Source organism: Bos mutus, chromosome 11, assembly GCF_027580195.1.
Source record: "Bos mutus isolate GX-2022 chromosome 11, NWIPB_WYAK_1.1, whole genome shotgun sequence".
NCBI lineage: Eukaryota > Metazoa > Chordata > Mammalia > Artiodactyla > Bovidae > Bos > Bos mutus.
Window position 1 is genome coordinate 68,859,635 of NC_091627.1, and position 17,511 is coordinate 68,877,145.

A 17,511-nucleotide genomic window follows, 5' to 3' on the forward strand; every position below is an offset into this window, starting at 1 on the left:
CCAGGCTCGGATCCCGAGAGCCACTTGGCTGTGTTTGGAACTTTTATCTCCTCCCATAGAGCCAGACCTGCCAGCTTATCATTTGCCTCAAGGAAATTAATGTGGGTCCCCCCTCCCCTTGCTTTTATCATGTGCTGTGGAATTGTTTATACATTCACGGAAAGAAAGAAAGGCTGTGCAGAACCGTAGAAGGTTTCTTTCCTCATGTTCATGGATCATCTGAGACTTGAAAGGCTTCTAGAGCCAAAAGACTCAGGGGGCAGGGCCTGGATTTAGGCAAAGAGATGGAGGGTAGGGGTGGGAACATGGAAACAAAGAGCTGACCTCAGTGTCTTAAAGTAAGGAGTGAGAGGAACCATGTTCTATTTCACCTCCTCCTCTGCGTGGATATATATATTCCTTACTTTTCCCTCTATTTTTCCTGAATGTGTCAACTAAATATGACTCAAGAACCAACTCCAGCTCAGTTTCCCCTTTTGAATTAAATTGCAGCTCTTGAGTGTGGCATTTAAGACTCCACATAATTCAGTCCTGTCCCACTCCTGCCGCTGGCTAATGAGTATTTTCACTTCCAGCCTATGGACTTCCTGTACCAGGGTTCTCTCCTGTTGTGAGCTTGCCTCTGTCCCACGTCCCTGTTCAGGCTGCCCTCCCCGGATGCCCCCCTGCTTTGTCCAGTCCCCCTCTCCTTCAGTTCTGTGTGTGGAGCTTTCCCAGCTCACGTGGTTCTCTTCATCACTAAGGTCCTGGCTATTCAAAGTGGGGCCCAGACCCACAGCTGGGGCCTCTGCTAGGAACCTGTGAGAAAGGCAGCATCTTGAGCCCCAGAACTACTGGATCAGAATCTGCTTTTGGGAACTGCAAATGCACAGAAAAGTTGGGAAGCCCCTTTCCAGACACCTGTGATATTGATTTACTGGGCCTCCTCACCTGGGGATGGGTTGATCCCCAAATGTCCTCCTGAGCATGGACCTTGCTTCCTAGTATGAGTGGTAACACTTGGAGACAAGGGAGGACAACTTAGGTTCACTTGTGGCATCATTTACAGCTTGAGGACGACCTGATGACATTGCAGGAGCTCAATAAATATTCAGTTAATTTCATGCAGACTTGACCTGTAAATCACATTTTTTGTTGCTCTTTTTAAAATGGTGGATATCCAATGTTTCTTTGTCCTTTTACGTACGCTTATTCTATCATGCTATTCTATGCTATGCTAAGTCACTTCAGTCGTGTCGGACTCTGTGCGACCCCATAGACGGCAGCCCACTAGGCTCCCCTGTCCCTGGGATTCTCCAAGCAAGAACACTGCAGTGGGTTGCCATTTCCTTCTCCAATGCATGAAAGTGAAAAGTGAAAGTAAGTCGCTCAGTCGTGTCCGACTCTTAGCAACCCCGTGGACTGCAGCCTACCAGTCTCCTCCGTCCATGGGATTTTCCAAGCTAGAGTACTGGAGTGGGGTGCCATTGCCTTCTCCGTTATTCTATCATAGTCACCTTAATTACTAACATGTTAATGGCAGGGACCTCTGGTTGTCTTTTCTTGTCTCCATACAGCTTTTTCCCCTTTGACAAAATAAGCCTTCCCAGGACTTTGCAGAGTAGAGAATGGAGAGATGACCTCTGACCCTCTTTTCATGTTGCGTTGGGTCAGAAATTCTGTTGCCTGGAGTGTTGTCTTGGGGCTCTGCCCTCATCTCTGCTTTCCCAAGGCAATTACTGCCAGCACCAGGTTATTCTCACATATATTTCCAGCAATCCAGTTCCAGAAACAAAAGACTTAGACATTGCCCTCAAGAAGTGACAGTTTAGTGAGCATGAAAGAGGTTAGAGCTGCACAGAGTGCCTCGGATGCAGAGGTCGGAAGGCCTCAGGAGCCTAAACCATGCCTGGAAGGAGGAGGGTTTTGTGTTCAGTCTGGGCGAAGCCATGTGACAAGACCCTCACGCCAAGAGATCATGGAGTTGGAAAGCCAGGGCTCTGGTGTGTATGAGTACGTGTATGTGTGTGTACATGAACATGTATGTACACATGTGTACTTGCGCATGTGGGTAGGTGGGCCCAGCTTGCCCAGGGCTTCATGAACATTTAAGGAAGTGAGATTTCATCTTATAGGTGGTAGAAAGCCACAGGGGGAACTGCTAGGAGACACTTGTGGAGTTTAAATCTCTCTGTACCAGCAGTGGGGTGGGTGGTCTTGACAGGGTGAGAGGGACACCTTTGGGGGATGTTGTAGCCAGAATCTATGCAGGAGAGGATGACTTCCACCCCAGAGCCCAGCTGTAGGGGACCCCAGGGTGGTGCTCTTCTGTGGGCCTCACATCAGCTAGTTGCCAATTCGTGTTCAATCAGCTTCTGAACTCTCCAGAACTTAGTCCTTGTCTGTACACCAGCACTGCCCAAGTAGTCATCACTCCTGTTTTCTTCCCCGACCCTGGGGTTTTTCTAAAGTGCCTTCTGGCCTGGCTGTCTTCCCTAGCTTGTGAGTATCACTGCATGGATACTCTGCATGGCGGAGCAGACCCTTCATTCTGACTGCCAGCCCCTCTCCAGCCTGTGCTCTCACCACCTTCATCTCATGCCCTCCTCTCTGTCCAGAGTTCCCAGTCCATGGCACCAGCCTTGCTCCAGGGAATTTCAGAGCTTTCTCTTGTACTTAGAAACTCCTCCCCCTACTCTGGTTTGTGAATTCTCTCCCTCCAAGACCCAGTGCCAGTGTCGTCTCCTGGGAAAACCTTCCCAGACTCCCTAGACACACGTGCCTCCTCCTCTACCTCAACTGAGCCTTTATGCAGCTCTTTCTGGCTTCTGATTTTGAATTCAAGGTGACCGTTTATGCATCTGCTTCCCTCCTCCATGTCCCATCGCCAGTGCCTTGAGGCAGTCCCTGGAAAGGCCAGGAGGGCACACAGCAGTGATGTATTCAGGGTCCCCCCCTCCCTGGGCCCTTCACCTCTCTGCTCTGGCTCCACACCTGGCCCAGGGCACCAGCTGGTTGAATTAAACACAAATTAAGCAGGCAGTTGGCCCAAGCCAGGAAAGCAGAGGGCTGAGAAGAGAATCTAGGTGTGCCCTGTCTAATAGAAATACAACATGAGCACATTTTACATTTCGTAGTTGACGTATTTTTAAAAAGTGGAAGTTATAAGAAACAGATAAACAAATGTTCGTAGCTACTTTATCTGTGCTATGCTCAGTCACTCAGTTATGTTAGACTCTTTGTGGCCCTATGGACTCTAGCCTGCCAGGTTCCTCTGCCCATGGAATTTTCCAGGCAAGAGTATTGGAATGGGTGCCATTTTCTACTCCAGGGGATCTTTCCAACCCAGGAATCGAACCCTAGTCTCTTGTGTCTCCTGAATTGGCAGGTGGATTCTTTACCACTAGCGCCACCTGAGAAGCCCACTTTATCTGGAATAGCACCCAATTAGAAACAACCCCAATGTCTATCAACAGATGAATGGATAAAAAAACAAACAAACAAAAAACTATGATAGATTTATATAACGAAATACTACTTAGCAATGTGAAAAAATGAACTCCTGATATATGCAGCAACATGAATGAATCTCACAAGAATTATGCTGAGTGAAAGCAGTAAAAAATTATGCATACTCTCTGGTTCCACTTACATAAAATTCTAGAAAACGCAAACTATTCTATAGAGACAGAATGAATATCAGTAATTATCGAGGGGTGGGAAGGCAGGACAACAAAGGGGCATGAGGAAACCTTTTGGGGGGGTGATGGACATGTTCATTATATTGGTGTACTGATGGCTTCCCAGTATATACATGTCAAACTGGACTCTTTAAATAACACTTTAAATACAGGTAGTTGATTGCATGTCCAGTATATTTCAGTAAAGTGATAGAAATGAAACAGAATAACTTATATAATATATTTTAACCCCATATATCCAAAATACTGAAATGGCAATCTATTCCAGTATTCTTGTCTGGAGAATTCCATGGACACAGGAGCCTGGCAGGCTACTTTCCAAGGAGTCATAGAGTCAGACACGACAGAGCGACTATCACTCACTCATCATTTTAACATATCAACATAAAAATTGTTAATGAGATCTTTTTACATTCTTATTTTTGTACTGTTTTTGAAATCTGGTGTGTATTTCATAGTGACTCAACATCTTACTCGGGACTGGATATTTCAAGTGTTCAGTCGCCACATGTAACCAGTGGCTACTGCGCTGACAGCACAGATCTAGACCCTCCAGTGAAACCCCCTCTCCTCGGCTCAGGTTGGGTGAGTTCTGGGTCAATAACTCAAATCTGCAGCTGAATAGTTTTGAGCTGGCCCTTTCTGTGCCCCTGAAGATCTTGGGTCCTGTGGGGTTCTGGATCAGAGAATGGATCTCATGAATCTAGATCATAAACCTAGGATTTTGTGTGAATTCCCATCTGCCACTCCACCCTCTGTTTAAGCCTGACAAGCAGCCCAACTGTTTGCTTTAAGAGAACACATTCTTACTTTCCCTTTTGCATCAAATTGCAAGTTTACTTCACTGACTGCATGCAGGGGGCGGGTGTGGAGTCGGAAGAGGGGCTGTGGGAGCTAAGGAGGGCACCCACTGGGTGGGCATCAGCCCCTGAGAGGTGGAGTGAGTGGGGCTGAGCTGGGGAGAGTGCTGGTGCAGAGTGGGCTTGCAGCTCACCCAGGCCTTCTTTCAGTCTGGGATCTGCCCTCTCATGCCCCCAGCTTCTGTCCAGAAGAAGTCAGAAGGGTGGGGGGAATGGGCAGTGCTGGTGACAGAACAAATGGGGGCTTTACCAGCCCTATGGTTGAGGGGTCTCCTTGAGAGTTACCCAGCAAAGGTTGCCTTAAGGATTGTGAGAGATTTTTGTAATTTTGCCACTAACTAGCTCAGGGACACTGACCAATTTACCTTCTCCTCAGGGTGTCAGTTTTCCCATCTGTGCAATGAAGGAATCAGAGTAGACAACTGCAAAGGTCCCTTCTGGGCTCGTGTGAGGAACAGTGATCCTAACTGCATTAAATGGAGCACACACCAGCACTGGGCAGAGTCCTGCATAAGGAAGTTTTGTTGTTTGTGCTTAGTTGCTCAGTCATGTCTGATTCTTTGGGAGCCCATGGACTGCACCCCACCGGGCTTCTCTGTCCATGGGATTCTCCAGGCAAGAATAGCAGAGTGGGTTGCCATTTCTTTCTCCAGGGGCTTCTAGGCCCCGGGATTGAACCCACATCTCCTGCATTGGAAGCCAGATTCTTTACCACTGAGCCACCAGGTAAGTGACAAGAAACACATGACATAGTTCTTACTTGTATTAATGAAAAGTGGATTTACAGTGCTTGTATTGCTTGACATTTTTATAAGAATATATTACATTTGTAAGTGAAAAAAGGCAGAGAAAGGGAAACAAAAAAGGTATCTATGTGTGGTGAGAAACTAAAGATCTCAGTTTTAAATTTTTTAAAGTCTTCAAACATACCCAAAAGTGTAGGACAAGGAGACCCATGCACCCACCACCTGGCTTCAGCAATGAACATACTGCCAGTTTTGTTTTATTCACTCCTCCCACCACTACTTTGTTTTGTTGGTGGTTTTTAAAGCAAATTCCTAATGTCATATCATTCTATGGATAAATATTGAATAAGTATTCTAACAGGTAAGGACTTCTGAAAGAACAAAATAAGACCATTAGCACACCCAACACAATTAACAGTAGTTTAAAAAAATATTAGATAATGATATGTTAGTTTTCCTGGTTGATTTAACCTTTTTTTTTTCCATTGGTTTGTTTGAATCAGTGAAAGAATTATTGGAGCTTTACAAAATATTTTAAAAAACACTTTAAAAACAGCTGTCTTGATTTTGGTCTGTGAGCCGTCTGCTTGGAGGTTATTTCCTGTTGTCCTGCATGGCGCTCACTGGCTTGTGGGTGATTGGCGCATGCTGAGCCAGACGTCACAGGTGACAGTGTGGTTCCCAGCCAGTTTCCCCGAGGGGCCCGCACGGGAACTCAGAGGCCCCAAGGAGCCAAGGGAATTGGTGTCCCCAACACTCCAGATTCTTACAGGAATGGGCTGCCTCAGAGATCCAGGTGTCTCTGGGCTTTTACTCCCCAAGAGCAGCATGGGGTATGCTCTTCACCTCTAGTTTCTGCACCCCCTTCTCCACTGTCCCTCATGCAGGAACGCTACCTCGAGCACTTCTGCCATGCAATCCTAAGAGGAGGAAGCTGGGTCATCTGTAGCCCAGGAGAGTTAGGGATGTGCTTAGGGATTAGAGGAGACCCTGGGCAGCTGGTGAGGCAGGTGGAACCTGTGTATTTGGAGACAAGAAACCTAATGTACTGTGCCCTGCACAGGGGCAGACTGTGACAGAACGAAGGGCTGTGGATCACATGCATCACGGTGTGTGGGGGAGGGCGGGCATTGGCTTCCTGTGTGAACACCTGCAGACTGAAGAACAAGGCCTGTCAATCTGGTGTGTACATTACATGTCAATCCTGTGTGTATTTTTATCCTATTTCCATAAAAGATCCAGGTGGGCAATAGGTACATCATTAGAATGGGTTAAAGACTTGACACATGGGCCATCCTTTGCACACACTCAGCAGGATTTTTCAATGATAAGTCTTTGTTAAAGGATCTGCACATTTATTAATATACATCTTCTATTTTTAAGTCATATAACACCTCAAATTAGAGTAAGGATTAAAATAAACAAGTACCAAGTACAAGTTTAAATAATGTGCTTAGCTATTATAAGCTTTCTTATCTGAACACTTTCCTTTTGGAAAAACAATTTTATGAAGTGTTTCACAATCCAAAAGGTATTAAATTATCCTTTCTACCTTTTGTAGAGACAATTATATAATAAATATTGTTGTACTTCTCACCCAGTTTAAGAATTAGTATGATATGAATATATATGGAAGCTTCTTAAATGGCTTCTCATCCAGCCCCCATCACTCCACAGGTGTTTCTCTCCTACATGTCTTTATACTTATTTGTTTGTATTAAAAGTAATATATATCAATAATAAATAATAGTAAATATTAATAATAAATAGTAAATATTTGCCTGCCTCTTGAGAAACCTATATGCAGGTCAGGAAGCAACAGTTAGAACTGGACATGGAACAACAGACTGGTTCCAAATAGAGAAAGGAGTACGTCAAGGCTGTATATTGTCACCCTGCTTATTTAACTTATATGCAGAGTACATCATGAGAAACGCTGGGCTGGAAGAAGCACAAGCTGGAATCGAGATTTCTAGGAGAAATATCAATAACCTCAGATATGCAGATGACACCACCCTTATGGCAGAAAGTAAAAAGCCTCTTGATGAAAGTGAAAGAGGAGAGTGAAAAAGTTGGCTTAAAGCTCAACATTCAGAAAACTAAGATCATGGCATCTGGTCCCATCACTTCATGGGAAATAGATGGGGAAACAGTGGAAACATTGTCAGACTTTATTTTGGGGGCTCCAAAATCACTGCAGATGGTGACTGCAGCCATGAAATTAAAATAAGCTTACTCCTTGGAAGAAAAGTTATGACCAACCTAGATAGCATATTCAAAAGCAGAGATATTACTTTGCCAACAAAAGTCCATTTAGTCAAAGCTATGGTTTTTCCAGTAGTCATGTATGCATGTGAGAGTTGGACTGTGAAGAAAGCTGAGCACCGAAGAATTGATGCTTTTGAACTGTGGTGTTGGAGAAGACTCTTGAGAGTCCCTTGAACTGCAAGGAGATTCAACCGTCCATTCTAAAGGAGATCAGTCCTGGTATTCTTTGGAAGGACTGATGCTAAAGCTGAAACTCCAATACTTTGGCCACCTGATGCGAAGAGTTGACTCATTGGAAAAGACCCTGATGCTGGGAGGGATTGGGGGCAGGAGGAGAAGGGGACGATAGAGGATGAGATGGCTCAATGGCATCACCAACTAGATGGAATCACCGATTCGATGGACATGAGTTTGGGTGAACTCTGGGAGTTGGTGATGGACAGGGAGGCCTGGCGTGCTGTGATTCATGGGGTTGCAAAGAGTCAGACACGACTGAGCGACTGAACTGACTGACTGATTTGCATGTTTTAAAACATGCTAACTTTAGCATCATACAATATGTAGAGAATTACATACTTGATTTTCTTTATACAATGAAGGGGCCCGGGACTTCTGTGTGGCACCTGGACATCTCTTTTCCAACCTGCTATTCCGAAGAATGGCACTAATTACCTTCTTGACGCCTCTCAGTTGTTGCTCTTATTTTTCTCTGTCCTGGCTGAGCGTTTTGAGTCTTTGTAAACCACCTCCCCTCTTGGTGGCTCTGGACTCTGCCAGACCTAGACTGAAACCTTTCTGTGTTACTCAACAGCTCTATAACCTTTGGCAAATTACTTCACTTCTCTGAGCTTTCAAGTTCCTCTGCATTGTATAATTTTTGTATAATTTCTTCAATTTCATCTATAAACCAAACTATATTAGTACTTGTAAAACAGAATATTGGTACTCACCCCAGACTTGTGAGGTTTAAAGAAGCCAGTGCAGGTTAGGGGCTTAGCACTGGTGCTAGGTCCATCTGGATTTTTTCCTCATTTTTGCAACCTGACATCTTTGAAGGAATCAGAGTTGAGACAAATGCTCCCTTAGCTCCAGATTCCCCAAGACATGGTGCACTTCCTAGACTCCCCTTCAGGACTGAGGTGTTCATTCCTCCAGCTGCTGCCCACAGCTGGGTCTATCCCAGAATCGGCCCCTCAGCTGAAGAGGGCTGCTTTGGCCAAAGTTTCACTTCTTCCCAGAGGCAGCCCACATCCAGTGACTGGTCTGTGAAGAAGGAGGTGCAAAGGCCCAGCCCCCTTCCCCCACGCGGGGACACCTCTGAAGAACCCTCTGGCTCCAGAGCTGCTTCTGGGTCTGCTCAGGCCTTTGTTGCGACATAGCCCAGCCTCTCCCTCTGCTCAGTCCTGTCTTCTTTCCCAGAGGTGTTGTTCTCAAGAGCTCTTCTCAGTAAACCTCTTGTGTGCAGATGTCTCAGAGTCTGTTTCTCAAGGGACCTGACCTGAGACACAGCGGAAAATAAAATCACCAAGTCAGCGGACTCACTGGCACGTGGGTGGGGCTGGCACTGCTTTTCTCTACCTCACTCTCCATCTCCAGACCCTGGTCAGTCTTTGTGGGCCCCCAGAGGGAAGGCAGACCTAATGGATTTTATAGGTCTGCTCTTCAGCAACCCTGGGCCTATGCTAGTTCTTTTCTACTTTAAAATTGCAGGAGTAATATGTGAATACATACTTTTTGTAAAAATATCAACCAGCAGAATAGCCAGAGCAAGAGCCTCTCCACTGGGCTACCTGGAGACAAACCCACTCTGCTCCCCAGAGACAACTTTCCAGATGTATTTCTATGCATTTATGCAGACATGTATGTACATATAAAAATGGGTGGTTTCACAGGGTTACATGTTTAAAATAGGAATAGATTACACCATGCGTATTGATAAGCAGCTCACTGTTTTCACTTCCTGTGTCTTGGAAACCTTTCCATGTCAGTGCTCAGCATATCATTTTCATCTGTTCTTTCTAATGGCTGTGTGACATTCCCTGAGATGACTATCTCCTGCCTTATTAGGCCACACCTTTACTAGAGGACTTTTATTCCCAGTGGTATGCTTTGATAAACAGTGTTGTGATTAACATTTCTGTCTGTGCTTTTAAACATTTCTTCTCTGTGCATACATTTCTCTAGGTTAACTGTTAGAATGCTGAGTCAAGGAGCACAGCATATTTTAAAATTTGATCCGACATAACTGCCCTCCTAACTCCCAACACTGGATATTTTCTTTCTCTTTCCTTCTATTTTTATTGAGATATAATTGATGTATAATATTCTGTAAGTTTAAGGTATACAAGTGATGATCTGATACACAAAGATTATGAAATTGTTATCACAATAAGGTTAGTTAGCACAACTATCACCTCACATAGTTACTATTTTGTTATTGTTGTTATGGTGAGAACATATAAAGATTTACTCTTAGCAACTTACAAGTATGTAATACAGTATTGTTAACTATGGAAGAATTGATGCTTTTGAACTGTGGTGTTAGAGAGGACTCTTGAGAGTCCCTTGGACTACAAGGAGATCCAACCAGTCCATTCTAAAGGAGATCAGCCCTGGGTGTTCTTTGGAAGGAATGATGCTAAAGCTGAAACTCCAGTACTTTGGCAACCTCATGCGAAGAGTTGACTCATTGGAAAAGACTCTGATGCTGGGAGGAACTGGGGACAGGAGGAGAAGGGAACGACAGAGGATGAGATGGCTGGATGGCATCACCGACCTGATGGACGTGAGTTTGAGTAAACTCCAGGAGTTGGCTATGGACAGGGAGGCCTGGCGTGCTGCGATTCATGGGGTCACAAAGAGTCGGACATGGCTGAGTGACTGAACTGAACTGAACTATGGTCACCATGCTGTACATTAGATCCCTAGAACTCAGTCCTCTTACAACTGATAGTTTATATTCTGACCATAATGTCCTCATTTTCCCCACCCTGTAAGCCCCTGGAACCACCAGTCTACTTTGTTTCAATGAGTTTGGCTTTTTTAGGTTCCACATGTAAGTGAGATTATATAGTATTTGTCTTATCACCTGTCTTTTTGAGAATAACCATTCTAACAGATTTAAATGATATCTCATGGTAGTTTTGATTTACATTTCCCTGATAATTGAGTACCTTTTCATGTACTACTTGGCCATTTATATGTCTTCTTTGGAATTCTATTCAGGTCAATTATTTGGAAGAGTTTAAAAAGGATTGGAATTCACCAGTGGAGCTATCTAGTCCTGAACTTTTCTTTGTTGGTAAGTTTTAAATTATTGATTTAATCTCCTTATTCATTACCAGCAGTTCAGATTTTCTAATTCTTCATGATTCAGTGTTGATTGGTTGTATATTTATCAATTTATTCCAGGTTGTCCAATTTGCTTGGCTATAACGTGGCACTGTGATAAAGAGACTGCCTGCCAAAGCAAGAGATGTGGTCTCGATCTCTGGGTTGTGAAGATCCCCTGGAGTAGGAAATGGCAATCCATTCCAGTATTCTTGCCTGGGAAATTCCATGGACAGAGAAGCCTGGTAGGCTGCAGTCCATGGGGCCACAAAGAGTCAGACATGACTGAGCGACTGAACACAGCACAGTTGTTCGTAGTTGTCTCTTAGGATCCTTTGTATTTCTGTGGTATCAGTTGTAATGTCTCCTCTTTCCTTTATAATTTTATTTATTTGAATTCTCTGTCTTCTTTTTTTCTTGGTAGGTCAAACTGAAATTCCAACAATGGGTATTACCTGTTTTTTTAATGTTTGCTAGTTTGATGAACTATAACATTTTAGTGTTTTAATTGTATTTTTGTTTACCGTGAGAAATGGAATATTTTCCTTTGCCGTTTTCCATTTCTATTTCTTTTACTATGAAGTACCTCTTTATATTCTTTCCCCCTTTTTATTAAATGGTTCACCTTATTAATGAATTGTAAGAATTATTGACATACTGAATATTAGCCTTAGCTTGTTCTACATGCTGCAGACATTTAAATGTTATTTTAACTTTGTGATGTTTTTATGGCTCCAAATTTTGGATGATTGTGTAGCCCAGGTTTTTAATCTCTTTTCTTTGTGGCTTCGGTGCTTTTCTACCTTCAGTAGGCCTCCCTCACCCCATGGTTATAAACAAATGAAGACATTTATTAAAGTCACAGTGAGCTGTAGGCCAGCATTTCCTTGGCTGTAGAGACTTAGGAGAGAAGCCCAGGTGGGGTTGGCTCTGCCTGGAGGCCAACAGTTCCACACTTCCTTCATCCAGGGCAAAGAAAAGAGGCCACAGCTTGTGGATGGTCACCACTGCCATGAAGCAAGTCTAGACAGAGTCCTTCAAGCTGCTGTTGCTGTCCGCTCCATCCTGGGAGGTGGCAGGAAGCATGAGGCCACTGGGAAGACTGAGTCATGGAAAGTCCCATGCCTTCCTGCCCAAAGCCCCTGACATGCTCAGCAGTCCCAGAACAGTGCAGGCAAGCTTCACAAGAGAGAGATTTTGAGGATGCGCTGTCAAGTAGTAGAAAAAGCAGACATAGAGTTGTGGTTCTGATGGTAAACGTGAAAACATCTGTTGTCACAAGGTCTCGCTCAAGCATCCATATTTGTTGTTTTTTTTTTTTATTTTTTATCATTTAGTAGCATTTTAAAATTTTTATTTATTTTTTTAAATTGGAGATTAATTACTTTACAATATTGTGGTGGTTTTTGCCATACATTGACATGAATCAGCCATGGGTATACATCTGTTCTCCATCCTGAAGCCTGCCTCCCACCTCCTTCCCCATCCAATCCCTCTGGGTCATCCCAGTGCACTAGCCCTGAGCACCCTGCCTCAGGCACTAAAGCGTGGACTGGCGTGCATGGACTGGCAATCTATTTCACATATGATAATATACATGTTTCAATGCTCTTCTCTCAAATCATCCTGCCCTTGCCTTCTCCCACAGAGTCCAACAGTCTGTTCTTTACATGTTTCTTTCACTGTCTCGCATATAGGGTCATCGTTACCATCTTTCTAAATTCCATATATATTGATTAATATACTGTATTGGTGTTTTTCTTTCTGACTTTGCTCTGTATAATAGGCTCCAGTTTCATCCACCTCATCATAACTGATTCAAATGCATTCTTTTTAAAATCTGAGTAATATTCCATTGTGTATATGTACCACAGCTTTCTTATCCATTCGTCTGCCGATGGACATCTAGGTTGCTTCCATGTCCTGGCTATTGTAAACAGTGCTGTGATGAACATTGGGGTACACGTGTCTCTTTCAATTCTGGTTTCCTCAGTGTGTATGCCCAGCAGTGGGATTGCTGGGTTGTATGGCAGTTCTATTTCCAATTTTTTAAGGAATCTCCACATTGTTCTCCATAGTGGCTGTACTAGTTTACATTCCCACCAACAGTGTAAGAGGGTTCCTTTTTCTCCGCACCCTCTCCAGCATTAATTGTTTGTAGACTTTTTGATAGCAGCCATTCTGACTAGTGTGGGATGGTACCTCATTGTGGTTTTGATTTGCAGTTGTCTGATAATGACTGATGTTGAGCATCTTTTCATGTGTTTGTTAGCCATCTGTATGTCTTCTTTGGAGAAATGTCTGTTTAGTTCTTTGGCCCATTTTTTGGACTGGGTCGCTTATTTTTCTGGAATTGAGCTGCAGGAGTTGCTTGTGTATTTTTGAGATTAATTGTTTGTCAGTAAACATCCACATTTGTAACACACTGTGCTAGACAGTGTGCAGAAGGAGTAAGCCTGTCCTATTAGAGATGGCCCCCTCCCCAAAGGTGCTGTGATCTGAGTCACTCAGGTCTGTGACTGGGCTCTTTAGCAGCTGTGGAGCTATGGGCAAACCAGTGATCTTCTAGGGTCTTGATCATCTCCTCTATAAAATGAGCATCATCCTGGCTTGGGGGGCAGTACGTGCTGTGAGGGTTGATGAGTTAATAGGTGAAAAAGTGAATTGTTAGTGTTCTAGAAACGATAGCATTATTGTTATACTTGGAGGCTCAGGAGAAGACATGGTCTCTGTCCTCAAGGAGCTTGTAATGCACAAGCTCCTTGGAAACAGAAAACAGAAACAGAAAAAACAGACACAGAAAACAGAAACAGAAAACAGCTCAGGGCAGGAAATGATCAAGTTGTCAAACTGTACAGTAGTAGAAATTGGAGAAGGATTCAGGTGGCCCGAATACAATCCTATGTGTGGTTGTGTTGTTATGAAAGTTGCCAAAGTGGTTTGTATGAAGTGAAATGAAGCAGTGCAAAGGTGATCCATCACTGTGTTAGTAGAATCTCTTTGTCCTACCTCGTTCCAAAGTACAGTGGAGCATCACCTGGGGCAGCTTCTGTCCCAAACTCCTCCTCACTCGAAGGATGACTCAGCCTCAAGTGCCTGCAGGGCTTTCCTCCACTGCCAGGATTCCACTGACAGCCTTGGTGAAGTGACCCTGTGACAGCTTCTGTGTATCTAACAGGAATAACCAAATAGCATTTAGAGGGAAAGGCTGAGAAACTGGCTGTTGGGGTCTGAGTAATGAAAAGGCAACATATCCCATGCTGAGTCTTCTCAGCGGAACTTCAGTCTTACTTCACGGTGTGTCCCCAGAGAAATGCAGATATTCATCAGAGAAGGACAAGACATTGAAGGAGAGGGAGGTTGGGGTGATGCTTTCAGTCATAGCTGGCTGCAGAGCTTATGTATGAGGGCTGGCGATTCTACCATGGTAACAGAGAAGAGGCCTCTGACTGGCCTGTGCGTTATTTTGCCTTTGCTCAGCTGTGGGCTTGTGTAATCAGCACACAAGGTCCCCAGTCCATCTCTAAATGGGTCATTTTGCTTCCCAAGACCAGCTGCCTAAGAGCTAGTAGACTGGTCTTCTCTACAAAGGGTGGTGGTGGCTGGCTCACCTCTAGAAAATGATCCAGGGTAGGAGTGGCTACATAATTTGGAAGACCCAGTGCAAAATGAAATGTGAGACTCTTGTCCAAAAAGTAGGGAAGAAAAGTGCGATTAAAGGTACTAAAATATAAAACTTTTTCTTTTAAAAGGATCTTATTACTTATAAATATAATAAGCATAATAATGTCATATAAATAACAGAATAAAAACTTACAAATGCAAAAATACACTTCTAGTGTCATATAATATAGTAAATAACATTTTATTAATGCAATAACTTGACCATAGAATTTACTGGTTCGCTTTTTTGCAAATTTATTTCTTAGGTCATCAAAAGTTGTACTTTTAGCAGCTTCATTTTCAATTGATATAATTGAAAGTGACCTTAGTCACTCTTGGCAAATGCAAGATATTAAATAATTTTTAATAATTGCTAGTTTTGAGAAGGATCCTTCTCCTGGTACAACTGTTACTGGAAAGGTTATTTGTATTTTAGAGACTGAAACAATACAGCAAATTACTACAAAGAATAAATTTTAGTACATCTAGAGCTGACGATCAGCTTCATGTTAAGTCTGAATTTAATTTTAAATATAAATTTACACAATGGCATTTTAATGTTTCTCTAGTATTTCTGGTAACTTGCAGAGGTTAAACAAGAAATTGAAAGCAGTTTCATGATTTGTGTATAATTTAAAATGCTTATTTATGCATTCTATTGCTTTATCTTCCATTATAATAAAAACTCTAAGTTGTCTTTCTTGTTAATAATTGGATAATCTGAAGCACTGTATGAAAATGTCCTTTCTGTTGAATGCAGTGGTCTTTAAATTTACTTTCTAAGTCTGTGGATATTTGCTTTGCAGTGCTGTTATATTTTTCAAAACTAGAGATTCTGAACTATTTAAAGAATTCTAATAACTTCCTGATAGGTTTTATTGCAATGTCCATGTGCACAATTTTATTTTGTAATAATTTACTGTCATAGTTTATTGCCTGAGCAATGGAAGTTCCCATCCCAGAGCTCAGACTGGCTCTGGTGGTTTCACTGGACTCCCATGGCTCCCACGAGGAGCTTCTCCCTTTTCTGGGGCTGTGGCCAGTGCCGCCATCAACGCTTCTGCTGTTGCCACCACCACTGTCACTAACCTGAGCTTAGATCTGGGCCTGGCTGTCCCTTCAGCACATTGCCTGCTGTGCCCACAGGCTGGCTTGTGTATGCGTGTGTGTGTGTGTGTGTGTGTGTGTACTCTGCTGTTAGAGTCATCAGACTTTGCTTACAAAACACAAATTCAAAGATAACTTTATGAGATATTTCGAGAGTAGCCACAGCCAAATCTGAGAGTTGGGCCCTCAGCTCACACACCCATGGAGTCACCCCTGATTCAGGGGATGGGAACAAACCCTGGTGGAGAAGCAAGCCAGAAAGCACTCCAAGTTGGGAACCCTTAAAAAAAAAAACCCTTAAACCAGAACTGTGTTCTAAAAATGGAGACCCAGCACATACCAAGTTGCAAAGCAGGGCTTCCATACTGATAATCAGCTTGAAAGACTTACTTTCCAAGGGAGAGAGGAAACCACACTAAGCAATTGATGGTACTTACTCTCCCCACCTCTCCCCCAAGAGCTGGTGGCCTAGGCCTAGTGAGAGGCCTCAAGTGTCCAAAGGCCTTGCCCAGCCTGGGAGAAGAGTGTTCACTGGATGCAGAAACAAGGGACAGAAACAGACATGGTCTTATGTCTAGGCAAGATGACTGGTACTTGTTTTGAGCCAGTGTAAAAAGTGCTTTCTTCAGGATGATACTCAATTTATCCAAAGATGGAAGTGGGATTTCTCTCTTCATCCAGGATACTCCACATAGGACATGTTCAATAGCGAAGCTGGAACCTTAGAACGTTTTTGCAACTTTATTTTCTTTTTAAAGATTTTTTTTTTTTAAGTGAACTATAGTTGATTTACATTGTCAATTTCTGTTGGACAGAAAATTGATTCAGTTATACATATACATTCAGTTATATAATATATACAATCTTTTTAAAAATATTCTTTACCATTATGGTTTATCATAGAATTTTTTACATATAAAATTTTATTTATTTGTCTTTGGCTGTGCTGGGTCTTCATTGCCGTGGGTGCTTTCTCTCTCTGCGGTGAGCGTGGGCCACTGTCTAGTTGCGCCACACAGGCGTCTCACTGCCGTGGCTCCTCTTGTTGTGGAGCACAAACTCTAGGGTGTGCAGGCTTCAGTGGCTGCTTAGCTTCCCCTCAGCATGTGCGACGTTCCCAGATCAGGGATCAAACCTGTGTCTCCTACCTTGGCAGGATTCTTTACCACTGAGCCCCCAGGGAAGCCCTGTCTTTTTGAATCATAGTTTTGTCTGAGTATATGCCCAGGAGTGGGATTGCTGGGTTACGTGGTGATTCTGACTTTAGTTTTCTGAGGGACCTCTACACTGTTCTCCAGAGTGTACACTGTTCCCACTGCACCAGCCTACATTCCCACCAACAGTGTAGGAGGGATCCCTTGTCTCCACACCCTCTCCAGAATTTGTTGTTTGCACACTTTCTAATGATGGCCATCCTGACTGGTGTGATGGGAATGACACTGTTGTTTTTGCATTTTATTTTGTTTTATTTTTAATTTTGTTTTACATGTAATGACCTTGTCTGTTGTAGTTTTGATTTTCATTTCTGTAATAAATAGCAGTGTTGAGCATCTTTTCATGTGCCTATAGGCCATCTGTATTTCCTAGTGAAGGTGACTAACTTTAGCTAAATTTAGTGGCCATTTAAATTTCTTCTTTTGTGAATTGCCTTTCTGTTTCCTTTTCTTCTCTTTCTACTGGGACTTAATTTTTATTAATATAGGAATTATTATGTATTCCATGTTCTTTTTTTTTAATTTTATTTTATTTTTTAACTTTACAATATTGTATTGGTTTTGCCATATATCGAAATGAATCCGCCACAGGTATACATGTGTTCCCCGAGACTAACACACATTTAATCCATCTAGAATTTAC

The 17,511-nt window shown here is 43.1% G+C and overlaps 1 long non-coding RNA gene across 2 annotated transcripts in view; it reads left to right on the top strand.

Annotated features, from left to right (window-relative positions):
• Positions 1-15,591, top strand: part of LOC138989990 (uncharacterized) — a 35,402-nt gene extending 19,811 nt beyond the window's left edge. For both annotated transcript variants that reach the window (XR_011466182.1, XR_011466181.1), the window contains exons 2-3: positions 10,780-10,855; positions 10,966-15,591. This is a non-coding gene — a long non-coding RNA (uncharacterized lncRNA). The remainder of the gene's footprint in view (positions 1-10,779; positions 10,856-10,965) is intronic.
• The last annotated feature ends 1,920 nt before the right edge of the window (positions 15,592-17,511 follow it).